Source organism: Oryza sativa, chromosome 8 (genome assembly GCF_034140825.1).
Source record: "Oryza sativa Japonica Group chromosome 8, ASM3414082v1".
Classification (NCBI taxonomy): Eukaryota; Viridiplantae; Streptophyta; class Magnoliopsida; order Poales; family Poaceae; genus Oryza; species Oryza sativa.
In genome coordinates this window covers 6,874,564-6,888,944 of record NC_089042.1, presented here as the reverse complement: position 1 = coordinate 6,888,944, position 14,381 = coordinate 6,874,564, and the positions used below count along the sequence as shown (strand labels likewise).

Here is a 14,381-nt window from a genome sequence, read left to right as displayed (position 1 = left end):
TATATGTAATTGCTTAGCAATGCTTAGAAACATTAGCTCACTAATGGAATGAATCATATATACTACATTATTAATTAGGGTTATATGCAATGGTAGCTCACGATGGTTAATCGTGTGATGTTAATTAATTGTTAATTAAAACCTGGATAAGGTGGGTTGTGAGCATATGGTTTTGATGGTTGTGCTCATGACAATTAAGGACCGGTTCGCGAGCTACTGTTGTGAAACATTTATCGTGCCAACCACAAGCCAGCGTGGGCAACGGCTTTATCTTTTGTATAGCATGATTCATTATAGTGCACCAGACTGAGAAGTGGCGAGAAGTCCATGGGGGTCGCTGGGGAGTCCATGCCTTGTTTATAAGGGGGTGATTATGATCCAGGAAAGGTGCGCTGTAATGGGTTATATTGTGCAAGGGGTATTGTCACAACTCTTTTCCGAGATACCGTGGTGGTATTGAGGCACATGGTGACATGATGTGGGGTTGTGTCTTGTGGGTACAGTGGTACACCTCTGGCCAGAGTAAAACTATTCGAATAGCCGTGCCCGCGGTTATGGGCGAGTTGAGCAATGTTTTTCGTTATTAGTCTCACTACTTATTAATGGTAATAATGTGGAAATTAATTAGATTCCTGGTTTGGAATGGATAATTCCTAGTTTGGAGGTTTAATTTGTTCAACTGGGGTTGGTTGTTCAAATGTGGTTGGGCCTATGCAACACGGGTGTGTTGTATGGTGTTTATTTAATATTGATTAATTGTACAACTGTTTTACTATTCTCTTTAAATCTTTTATTAAATGCTGTTTCTGCAAATGAGCTATATTATGCCATCCTTTGTTATCCTGTGCACTTGCATATTTGTTGTGTGGCTTGTTGAGTATGTCATATGCTCATTCTTGCAATAATCAATTAACCTCAGTTGAAGATAAAGGATCCAGAAGGGAAGACGTTTGGCTTATACCCAGTTGAGCTGCCTGTGGGAGTGGAGTTGAAGCCATCGCTAGACCGTTAATTCCGCTGCTGTTTTCTTTTCTTTGTAAGTATGTAAAAGGTATTATTAAGATGGATTTGTATATTAAATTGTCAGTTTGTGTACCTCGGCTGATTCCTGGACGAGGATTTTATGCACAAATAAGTTCGGAAATTACTAGTGAATTTCCGGGCGTGACACACCGTCTCCTTCGGCTCGTCAAGCTCCTACGCTTGCACCGGCTCCTATGGCTCCTCAACCTCCTCCACCTCCTCATACTGCCAAGTCCCGGTCTCGCCAAGCTCCGCTTGCCAGGTCAAGGTCTCCTCCTCCAGCACCTAGCAAGTCAAGGACAACGAAGAAGGCAAAAGTGGAGGACTCACGGTGCCCCGATCCCGTGACTCAGCCATACCTCTGCACTCAAGAGGAGGCTGATAAATCGGTTCAAGAGTACGTGAAGTCGCACTTCAGGAAGAGGAGTCCAGAAAAAAAGATTCCTATAGATCCGGCTGTGAAGGACTTCTTTCTGAAGATGGGACAACCGGCGAAAGAGAAAGTACCAGTATCGGACTATGACCGAGCACTGAAGAAGCATTCTCATCACAAGAAGTCCAAAAAAGTCACTCAACTCGGCGAGCAATCACAACAAGAGGTTGAGCCATTGCTGTCACCTAGAGAATAAGGGATCAGGACTTTTATGAAAGATACTGGACTGGGGAGGGAACAATTGCTTGGAGGTGCACCAATCCCAAAAGCGGAGGTGAGACATAAGTTCAAACTCGGTGAACCGTTTGTCAAGCCTGATCAAGTGAAGACCCTCACGACACAGATGTACCGATTCCATCAATGGTACATGGACAAATCACCCGGCAGTAGAGAGATGTTTGGAGGCTCGTCAAATGATGTCCTGTGGATCGACTTCGCGGACAGATACGATCTATACCATCTGGATGCCCTCGATGTATCTATTATGGCCACATGGACATTATAAGTATTGCTCATAGTTAGATTTATTTCGTTCCTTAGCTCCTTGTATGTAGCTCATACAAATTCCTTTTATCGTAGCTCATACAAATTTCTTTTATCGGTTGTAGAATGGAGGTTCAAAGGTGTCGAAAGCAGGGAAAACAAAGTACTTGCTTCATCGACCCCTGTCGAGTTAACGTCAAACCGCTTGACAAGTTCCCTCAACAAACAGAGGAGAATCTTGTACATTTTCTAGTGCAGCAACATTATAAGACGTACATACTTCTGTCGTACAACACTAAGTGAGTTTTTACTGCCTTTCGTACTAAATTCCTTCTCCGACATGTACATATATATACAGTTTCATATATGTCGTCTCACGCAATTTGCAGATTCCACTAGGTCCTCCTGCTTTTCAACTTGGACTCATGCAGAGTCCATGTCTATGACTCAATGGATAAAGAAGAGAAACTTTTTGACGATATTTTTGCATTGATAGACAGGTACTATCATCTATTGCAAAGTAATTACGAATTTTGCTATTGCTACTATGTAGATCTCGGAGATTAATCAATCGCAGTGCAACTGTACATAGGGCTTGGGATCAATTCTGTGCTTTGGTTAGAGGAAAATTGGAAAGAAAAACTTGGCCAAAGATTTAATTTTCCAGCGAGTAGATGCCCCGAAAATTATATTGAATCAATATTAATTTGCTCTAACATTGAACTTTAAATCTATCGCCGTTTCTCCTTTAGTGTGCAAAGCAGGAACAGGGGACTAACTTGTGCGGCTACTACAACTACGAGTATATGCACTGCCTAGCAAACCAAATCCACAGCACCAAGGAACTCGAAGTATGTAAAAATCAATAATACATTACTTACTTTGGATCGATTTCTTGTTTATTTCATATAATTACATATCATTTTTTTGAAATGATAGTTCATTTACTTAAGGAACAAGTCGACCACTCGATTTGGATTAAGACTATTCAAGAACAACTTATGGGATTTATCAACGAACAGATCCTAGATCCCACGGTTGAATTCTATTAGGACGGGAATACAGTTCATAGCGTCAGTCCTTCTTCCTCTGAGGCGACGTTGACGATTCGTAGCTAGCTAGCATAAGTGCGCTGAAATACAAACATTATATTCAATGTCCAAAGAAATTGTAATATATGTATATATTTATATACGGTAGCGCTACATGACGCTACACACAGGCATTGCGCGTCAGGAAGTTTGGTGGCACGACTCACAGGAAGAAAAACCCACCACCGTGACAACCAGCCGATAACAGAGTTAAAGTTAACTTATCTATATTGGTGGTGGGTTCCGATGCAGCTATTTAAGAGTTATAGTTTAACTTTCGTACAAATAGATGTTCAGTTGTGAAGGAGTTATCGGGAGTTAATATTTGACTTACGCACAGTTGGTATGTGGGATCTGGTGTTGAGGATATTGAGTTAAAAATTAACTTATTGTGGTTGTATAGGTCATCGTGGCATGATAGGCATGATAAACCCATCTCTCCGTGAGTTAAATTGTAACTGTTGAATCATCGTGAGTGAAATTACAGGATCCATCATATGTGCAGGGGTATTTTTCAAAAAAAAAAGTTTATTACGTTGGGGCCAAGTGATGAGTGAAATGTTAACTTAAGAATGATACTTGATGACGATTATGTCGATGTAAATTAACTGATGTTTAATTCATCGGATAGAAATCAACTCCATGTCATAGTAATTGGGAGGTTAAAAATGAAAATCGTAAGGGTCCAGAAACGTGAAATTTTTAGTGATATTTTTATTTCACCGAATAAAATTGGCAGTAAAAAAATTTCAACAATCACAAACGTGTGGATAATAATTATTTTATGATGCATATGTGAAATCTTAGTGAGAGATTATACATATATGAAAGTTTTAGTTAGTAGAAAATTACACACAGCGAGAGCAGAATCATCTGACTCTGACCGGCGAAAAAGAAGAAAAGGAGAAGGATATACATGACACAATAAACCAGCTGTCGACAACAGCTTTGAGACACAAGGAAAACGAAGATCAGATGCATGCAATGACTCTCGATCCAATCTGGCAACACGAAGGCGTAGATGAGCATGCTATTGCGTCAACGACGGAATCGGTCGCCGCCATACTCAAGGTGGCCACCACGCCGCCGTATCGAGCCGCAGGCCGTCAGTCACAGTGTAGATCCCAGTGGATGCAGTCCTCCCTCACGCCTGACCTCCTTGTACGGTGGAACCTCATCACCGACCATCTCGTTGTCAGCATCGACATGGATGACAGTTTGCTCGCGCCGCTGTGAATCGGCCTCCTCGTGGATGCTGCTTCTGCTGCTTGGCCGTGCACGCCGTCGTCGAGGTTGCCGCTGGATGCAGGGCACCATTGTCGGCATCTCGTCTCGCAAATGCCAATTACCCGTCGCCATGGCTGCATGGAGACCATCACGTAGATAAAAAAGGGGAGAAAATAATTTTAAAAGCCAGAAAATGGTGGGTTGCGATGGATGCTGCCGCCCCTTACCGACGGACCTCCTCGCCACCACTCGGATCTCCATCTCCACGCCATCGCCCTGACAAGCAAACCGCACAGGAGGAACCACATCACCATCCGTGTCGACCTCGCCGGTGCCGCTCCTCTCATCGGTGACATTGCCGATCCGAAATATTAGGATCTGGAATGAGAGAATAGGAGATGATGTGTCTGGCTGTGATTCCGCAGCTAATATAAATAGAGATAGATACCACAGTAAAATAATTACTGATGAGAGGACGAGCAGGATGGGTCATGGGCTCATCGGTTGGTGCTTAAAGGGGAGTAAAAAAATTACTACATATAGTTAAAAATTAACTGACTTGTTCAATGTGAGTAAAAAAAGAACATTTTATTCGTGAAAAAAAAGTCATAGACATTTAAATTTTACAAAAACATAATGAAACAAAAGAAAAATAATAATAACAAGAAAAATTAAGGCATGAGCAAAAAAAAAGTTTCCTTTAGTTAATAAATAATTCAATATGCTAAGTACTACCTCCGTCCCAAAATAAGTGCAGTTTTGCACTATTCACGTTCAACATTTGACCGTCCGTCTTATTTGAAAAATTTGTGAAAAATTAAAAACATTTAGTCGCACATAAAGTACTATTCATGTTTTATCATCTAATAGCAATAAAAATACTAATCATAAAAAATCTTCAAATAAGACAGACGGTCAAACGTTGAACATGAATAGTGCAAAACTGCACTTATTTTGGGACGGAGGGAGTAACGTTTATTATAATTGCTGAATCACATATAGTTAAAATTTAACTGACTAAACGTGAATATATATGGTGGGCTATGTAGTAGTAAAAATTTAACTCGTGAATCAAAGTGGGTGGAGTTGGGAGGGGAGTGGGGTGATGGGCAGTGGGTGGGTCTGTTCACTGTGTCAGGTGCCGTTTAAGTTTAAGGTGCCGTTTAATACGTAGCACCTTAAGATGCCATATAGTAGTTCTATATTTACATATATAGACGTTTACTTACGTGTGTAAATATATATTTTGATTATATATATTATTTAACTTAATTAATTAAGTGCTTTCATATATATGTGTGAAATATATATATATATATATATATATATATATATATATATATATATATATATATATATATATATATACACACACACACATATACACACTGCACCTGAAGTGCGTACTAACTAAAACGCTCCCCCTCACACCCTACCTACCCCCCACACCCACCCCTACCCCCTCCTTACCCCCGGCCACCCCACCCTGCAGGCCTCCACGGCTCCACCCCTGGCAACCCATCCCAATCCCAGCCATTTATATGGAAAAAAATTCTCTGCGGCAGTGCCGCACAGGACCGCCATGTGCAACACCACGCGCGCGAGTGACGCGTGTCTGATCTCTTGCTGCAACAGCCTGAGACAATCTTCAGAGCCGAGCCTATCTCCTACACCCATATCTAAACAATTACCAGAACGTTCCGTGATTATCAAAGCACGATTACTCCTTAAATGTTTCGTGATTTCTATGTTAACAATATGTAATTTCTGATCCCTTTTCAAACTGTGATTTTTATGTCATCAAATTGTAATTTCCGAGCCCTTTCAGTACTAGAAAAAACATTTTTACAAACGGCCGAAAATAATCTTTTCAGATGGAAGCCGGTCCGCCTATAGACAAAGGCATGTGAAAATCACCGAACAAAATAAATAATATTTATGAAAAAATTCAAATAAGATGAGGTTAAATAGGAAAAATATGTGGTGATGACGTGGACGAATCTCATACGATTATTTTTTGATTTAATGATAGTTTCTAAATTTCCACTACATAACATAATATATGTAGTGTCCAAAAGTTAAGGGTGTTATTTATTAAAAATGAAAGTATCTTATATGAAAAGAACCCTGTTAAAATTGATGAGTCTGGCTCGGCTCGAAAGAACGTGCTGTCGATGGATATGGCTCGGCGAGATTGGCTCGGCTCCGAAGATGGTCTCAGACTGCAGTTGGTGATTGGACACGCGTCACTCGCGCGCGTGGTGTTGCACAGGCGGTCCTGTGTGGCACTGCCGCAGAGAATTTTCTTCCCATTTATATTACTCCCTCCCTCTCCCTCTCCTATTGTACAAGAACGCTGCTATACGTCCGACTAGCGCGTTCGACTGGCGTACAACTCAACGGCGAATTACACGGCGTGAAGCAGCACTGACTTGGTCAGATGGGCTGCTGTTTCAACTGTCCCACGTAACATAATCCACATCAAAGCCCATATATTATTTCAAGCCTAAACTTATAAGGACACATCATGTCCTTTTAGCCGCACAACGATATTTTGTCTCATGTCTATGATTTTTCAGATGAAAATTTGGAGTAGGCATTAATAAATCAGCAGCTTTCACATACCTTGTGTGATGTGATCAGTGAATACTATTGGCTAGATAAAACAACGTGGCCGTGTGGCCAAATTACATCTTATTGAACTCAAGCAATTGATTAGAGATGGAAGACAAAGGAATTAGACCGTGGGGTTTAGGATAGAAGGAGATAGAAAGTCACGTTGAGGCAATATTATCGGCTAGATGAAACGATGCGCGGACGTGCGGCCAGATTATTGAATTGGGCTTTTGTAAGGCCCAACTGAATTAGCGATCTATGCGGATGTGGAGACACGGACGGCGGACATCTTAGACGTACAAGGGTCGGACGCTTTGGTTGTATGTATAGCATTTTCGATTGTACAAACTGTCAACCCACTTTCCCCTTCCTCCACATTTTACGGATCAAGCGGCACAGGCGCACAGTGGTGACGAGGAGGAGAGGCAACGAGTTGTGAGGACGATGAGGCTGTTAGAGTTTAATCTTGTCATTAGAGTATTTGCATGGTTATTTTTGTTTGCATGTAATAAGTGTTTGCATAAGTCACATGCTAGAAGATGTTTGTACGTGAGATACGTGCATACTGCACTCATGGGCGAGATGCCGAAGCGCCGTGCGATGCGGTGGTATAAGTGGAGCTAGCGACTTGTGTGAATAAGTCAGAAAACTAAGCCTAACTGCAAGTGGAAGTGCTGCGCGAAGTAGCCGGATCGCAGGCAAGGCGAGGTCCCATGTTGCCGAGTGAATCGGTTCCAGTAGTAGATAAGCATTTAGCCGCATGTGTTGTGATTAGTGGTAATCATGTGAAGTGATTTCTTGGCAGATAAGTAGGATTAGTTAGTTACTTAGTTGCATGGCATCCCACGTCTGTGTGCATGGCGTGAGTTGTGGCTGAGTGGGTTTGGCTGTTGTAATCTCTTTGCATGTACTGAGTCTATATAAACAAGAAAACGATGTGAGCTAGTTGGCTGCATCAACAGAAAAAAAGGCTTTCCAGTTTGTGCCATCTGTTCATTCGTGTGTGTGTGACTCAAGTGAAAAATACGTAAGTGTTTGTGATAAACACTACAGAAGAGAGGGAGTGATTCCAACAGCGGCGTCAGGCAGAGGTGAGCGCCGTTCGTCTTCTCCACGCCGACCTTGTTCCGATCGGCACCTCCTCAATGCTGCCACCTCATCCGTCCATACAGCGCCGCAGCCATCGCCTCCCCGACTCCCGTCGTTGTCCACCCCGTCCCCTTCCACGACCGTCGTTTATACCCCCCACCGCTGTGAAATCTGCCGCGCAGAGGTGTGCAGCCATAATCGTTGCCCCTCCCTCCAACCTTTTTCCTTTTTTTTACTATCTCGAGTGGAGATGCGGGTAGGAGATGGCAGAGGTGGTGGCATCCAGGGCTCCCGGTGGTTCGACGACGGAGATAGCCTGTTCCCGGCGGCGGCGAGCTCGACGACGAGCAGATCGGGAGGCTTGTCCACCACCTCGAGTGGCCCTCCATGGCTGCCTCCCCCTCCCCCATGGATTTGGTGGAAGCCAAGTCCTTTCACGTCGCCTCTGCGCCGGCTGTTGATCCCCTCTTCCCGGTTCAGCGGCGGAGACGGCGTGCTGATTCGATGGCTGGATCTGCTTCATGCAGCGGAGGCCCCGCCGCATCCGTCGCACCGCGTCCATCGCGGCCTGTGTATCCCCCTACCCAGCGCTAACATCCTCGGCCCGCACGACGAATCCGAGAGAGGAAGTGCGACCATGCGTCTTCTCCGTGTGCCACAGGCGCAGGCGCATTATGCAGTGTTGTGACCGCCGACGGCAAGAATGCGTGTCAAGGCAGCCAAGCCGTGTGGCGGGCGGTGGCTGTGTGCCTGCTTGCTGCGTGAGGCTTAGCCAGCTTGCTAACGAGCAGGGATCTGGAGCAAGGGAGCTGTTATTCTTGATTCTTTGATTTACGATTGGTCAATTGTGCAAACGAGCAGGAGTCCAACAATTTTATCTCAAAAATGCATGCTTGCTAACGAGCAGGAATTTAGAGCAAGTGAACTAGTTTCTGACCTTGCTATATTTTTTAGATAAAATTGTTTGACTGTTTGTGAAAATCATAGCTAATGTGCATTTGTTTACTTCAGAGATAAAATTGATGGATCCAGTGTGAAAATCCTAGCTCATGTGCCTTTTTTTTCTCAAATGTCAGTATGGAGATGTAATAGATATACCATTCTGTAAATATATCTTGGCATTTTCCTGATTTCCAGATGTTATCTTGGTTTTGTACTGCATGATTTAATGTTCAGTAATCTATTCTTATATTCAGAAGTTCAGATGAATGGTAAGAAGACATCAGGACCATTATAACAAGCTAGAATAGTCAAGGAATGGATATGATGATGATGTTTTTACCCTCTAGACTAGGTGCTACATGTAAAATTGATTTTGTGATCATATATCCTGGCATTTTCCTGATTTCCAGGTGAGGCGACTGGATCCACAGTGGACCAAGCCGATGAGACGGACTCCGACGCGGATGCAGCTGGCATGGGGATTTGGTGTCGGCCATGAGTCTCTGGCACCGGGGCTGGTGGTGGTGTTTGGCGAGTTGGGATGTAGTCATTGGTTGTAATTTTCCTTCTTTTAAGATCACCAAAAATATATATATGCTTGTCTTCCATGTGTAATTTCTATTGATCATGTGACAAAACCAACATACAACTGTCATGGAGTAAAAATGTTTACTCACAGTGTAATATTGAATTAAAGTTTCGAAAGCACCTGATAGTAAAAATACTACTATCACCAATAAGGCATGGAGCTACTGGAAATGACTAAGAAATAAAGATATTATAACCAGTAACTGATATAATAAAAATATTACTGACAGTATGTGGATCTATATAACTAGGCAATTAAATCATAACTAATAGTAAGTCATACGCATTTTGTCATGTAATAAAATATTTACTGTCTATCTATCGGACTGTATCACCATGTTAAGTAATTTATTTACTCCTAGGTATGATTTAAAAAATACTGCCTTTATATAAGAAAATAGAAATAAAATGTTCACTTAAAGAATAACTAGCTGGGTGGCCCGCGCAATTGCGCGGCTAGCACCCATATAAAATTATATTTTTTAACATGATTTTACTTAAAATTTCTTAAATAGTTATCTCGTTGCCTTAAGATTTTGAAAGACCAAACCTTATCATCCTCGTGTTTATAATTTTATAGCTTTTAAAAGTCACACCAGTTGCTACCACTTATTTCTGTCATATTATTCTTTATTAGCTTGCTCGATGCACCATTGTTTCTATTTATTCTCCTTGAAACCTTTAAAAATTGGATTAAAAAATTATAGTTTTTAGAGTTTATTGTCCAGTTGGGCTTCTTTTTTGTAATTTTTTGAAGTCCCGTCAAACGCTTCAATTATACTCCTCTATGACCGTCCACTGCATCTTCTCTTTATTGTCATACTCCCTCTGTCTCATTTTAATTGCAACCATAAGTTTTCGCACCCAACTTTGATCGTCCGTTATTTGAATTTTTTCTAATTAGTATTTTTGTTGTTATGTGATGATAAAATATGAATAGTACTTTACTCGTGACTAATGTTTTTAATTGTTTTTTAAAAAATTGTCAAATAAGATAGACGGTCAAAATTAGGTGCGGAAAACTATGGCTGCATTTAAAATGGGATGGAGGGAGTATTATTTTAAAAATCGAACATAATTATCGTTTAGGTCTATTTTTTTACATTCTAGAATTCTGCCAAAACGTCAGCAACTTTGTCACTATACTCCTCCGCGGCTCGCCCGCTGCCGCCCTTCTTTATTGTCATTGAAATTATAAAATCAAACATGATTATCATTGGGGGTTTTTTTACTTTTTAGAAGCCCAAACCTTTAAAAATTGTACCTTATACTTTTTAGAGTTTATTGTCTCGTTGGGTTTCATTTTTTCTTATAATTAGGTGAAACCCCGTGCATTGCTGCGGGAATTTAGTATGATAACAATAAAAAAATAATGTGTAAGATAGCTAGATAACATCATATTAAGTAAATTAATGTGGTTTATGATAATTTAAATTTAAATAGTATGTAGAATGGTGATTCAAATGTAAAAAGTAAGGTGGTATGACTTTATGGAAGAAGAAAAGTAGGGAGATAGTTTGGACCGTAGATTATTCATCTCAAAGCTAAAAACAATTGATGTGATATGACTTAATTAGAGAAAAAAAGGAGAAAGATAATTTAGACTATAGATTAATCATTTAAGCACTAACTAAGTATATAGGATGAACTATATAAGTATATAGGATATCAAAAAACATAATAAAGATATTCATTGAAACATTATGTGAATTATGTTGGATGATAATTTAACATGTTTGTATTTGAAAAGCTCTTAAATTATAAAGACTATAAAGATATAGCATATTTGCATGATATTTAAATGTGGTCATTGTTAGTGGATGATGATGTGGCATCTTGTTAATTACTGGATGATGATGTGGCATCTTATTAGTGAATGATGTGGCATCTTTGCATGTTAAGCTTAAGGAGTTAGTGGGGGATAACTTTATAGTAAGATAGGATTTATAGAAATCCCGTCAAACGGTGCCACTATACTCCTCTACGACCCGTCCGCCGCATACTCTTTATTCTCATTGGGATTGTAAAATCGAACATAACTATCATTGGAATTCATTTTTTTACTTTCTAGAAGACCCACCAACCATCAGCGGCTCTGCCATTGTACTCCTATACGACCCGCCCGCTGCCTCTCATTATTTTTGTAATTGATATTTTAAAAATCAAATATGATTTTCATTGGGGTTTATTTTTTTACTTTCTAGAAGTCCCGCCAACCGCCTTGACCGATTACTTCACGATATGCCCGTCGTCCTTTCTTTTAATCGTCATTAGGATTTTATTTGGTGATTTATTAATAGTTTTTAGATGTCCCATCAACCGCCACCACTCTGCTCCTCTATAGGCCTGTTATTTAATTAATCTCATCATGTGTTTTAGATGGTCTTTTTTTCCATAGTCTTTACTTTTTTATCACCAATTTCAGAATGTATTTTATTTCTCTTATTGTGTTCTTTTGTTGTTTTTATTTTTATTTTCATCAGCTGTTTCAAAATTGTATTCCTACTTTAAATCTCTTTTTCATTTGCCTGATTTAAATTTTATTTTATTTTTTATTCCAAATTTAATTCATCTACTATTGGGTTCTTGTACTCTTATTTCAATACTGATTATATTTAATTTTAAATTGTATTCTACTTAACTCTTCTTTTCTTTTCTTTTTTTCTAATTTTGATTTTTTTTTTATTTTTTTTATTCCTAACTTTTACTAATCTCGTATTGGATTTTTTATGGACTCTTCGTTTTTTCCCATCAACCTCTTTTTTTAGGAATTTTTGGAAAAGCATTGGTTTTTATGGAATCAGATATTTTTTTAACATTTTACGAAAACTTTTTCTTCCATTAACCTTTTTTCTGACTATTTTTTTCTTTTTTGTAAGGAAAACGGGTACCTTTGTTTGTGCTTGTTTTTTTTTCGAGCACGGAGGTTTTTCAGGAGGACCGGTTTATACGTACTATTTTTTTTAAGAATCGGACAGAAATCTTTTTTTCTCACTACTTTTTTCCTTTTTAAGGAAAACGGGAACACACTTTTTTTTAATCGGATAGAAAAAAAATTTCGCGCTTGTTTTTTATTGGCACGGAGGACGGGATTTTTTTTAGAATCAGACAGAATATTTTGTTCGCACTATTTTTTTTCTTTTATTACGGAAGGCAGAAACCCGTTTTTAGCACTTTTTTTTATCGGAGGCTGCTAGTTAGCAATTCCTAAAATTTTTAGCGCTTGTTTTTTTACCGTACAGAAATCTTAAAAAATTTCGCGCTTTTTTTTAGCGCTAGTTAGCAATTCCTAAAAGTTTGTTCGCACTATTTTTTCCTTTTTTTACAGAAATCTTTTTTTAACGTTGCTTCACCTGCTGCTGCAGCTTTCGTGCCCCTAATATTTGTTGATGTGTTTCCATCCATATCAAAGCCTGAATATTGTTGTGATACGTGTATAATCTAATTCATACGGAACTTCTTTTGGCTAACAGAAATCAGACAATAATTTATATTGAGTCCGTACATCCGTATAGATCCTATATCATGTTTGATTTCAATTCCGCAAGGCTGCGTGCCTCTGAAAAATTTTATTTTTATAGGAACCTTATATGTAGAAGTGTATTTGTTTAATAGACATACAACTCTTAACTTCTATTTATGTAGATATAATTGTATCTTGTATACAACTATATCAATTAATCTATACCATTATAATTCGGACCCACTATAATCTAACGGGTAAGATTTTAATTCCAAATTTCAGCTATTTTTAGATTGTATTTCTACTTGGACTCTTCTTTTCTATTTTTTTTTCTTTTTCTCCGATTAATGTAGGAATTTCTAGTCCCCACGGCGAACGTGGTACCTCCTTTCAAAACTGTTTTAATAATATAATAGATAGATATGGGATCGTTAAATATTTATAAAAGATGAACCTATCCAGGGAGTGTGCACACAAACAATTTGATAAGAAGTAAATGTTTTACTATAATAAAAGTTTACTACGAAGCACAAATACTGCTGAGTAATAATTTTACTCATAGGCCAATGGAGGAAGCAAAAGGAAAGAAAAAACGAAAAGAAAAAGAAACGGGCGAACAGAAAAAAAAAAGGGGCGAACAAAAAAAGATAAGGGGAGCTATGCGGTTTTTTTTGGCGGAGGGTGGTGGGTGCGCGGGGGAGCGTGGTGAGGGGTGGGGGGGGGAGGGGGTGGGGGTGAGGGTGGGGGAAGATTGTGAGGGTAGCATTTTAGTTATTATACACCCTTGGTGCGGTTTAGCGCTGCCATATATATATATATATATATATATATATATATATATATATATATATATATATATATATATATAACTACTATATGGCACTACAGGCGCCACGTATTAGATGGTGCCTGACACAATCAACCCCCCTGCCCCACCCCACACACATTCAATTTAAGCAGACCACGTAGTTAATTTTTAACTTAGCGACCCACCACCCCGCCACCCCCACGTGAACTCGATCTGGTGCAAGCTACACAGTTAACTGTTAACTCAACCACCCACCCCTACGCGCAAGTTAAATTTTAACTTAGCGACCCACAACACAACTGTCACGCCCGGAATTTCTATCCAAAATTACAAACGCTTACATGTGTGTGAACCCTCGTCCAGGAATCAGCCGAGGCACACAATAACAAATTGATAATAGAGTACAATTATTACTCTAATTAATAAGCGAATAAAATGTCATTACAGAGGTAGATAGTTCCTCTCAATCAATAAAGATCTAAGCAGCGGAAAGAAAAGATAAACGGCGCAGACGACTCTACTCCACAGGCAGCTTGACCAGGGCTACACCTAATCCACCACCCCATCAGCTTCACTGTAGAACTCTTCCTCTGATGAATGATTGCAAGGTGAGTATAT

At 39.7% G+C, this 14,381-nt stretch overlaps 2 long non-coding RNA genes across 2 annotated transcripts; one reads left to right on the top strand and one right to left on the bottom strand.

The window, feature by feature from the left end:
* Positions 1-3,797: 3,797 nt before the first annotated feature.
* LOC107282026 (uncharacterized) lies at positions 3,798-4,766 on the bottom strand. The gene is made up of 2 exons (XR_001548174.3): positions 4,485-4,766; positions 3,798-4,391 (listed from the first exon to the last, which is right to left on the bottom strand). It is a non-coding gene; the product is annotated as an uncharacterized lncRNA (long non-coding RNA).
* A 3,067-nt stretch (positions 4,767-7,833) lies between these two features.
* On the top strand, positions 7,834-9,588 carry LOC136351293 (uncharacterized). The gene is made up of 2 exons (XR_010734277.1): positions 7,834-8,146; positions 9,315-9,588. It is a non-coding gene; the product is annotated as an uncharacterized lncRNA (long non-coding RNA).
* The last annotated feature ends 4,793 nt before the right edge of the window (positions 9,589-14,381 follow it).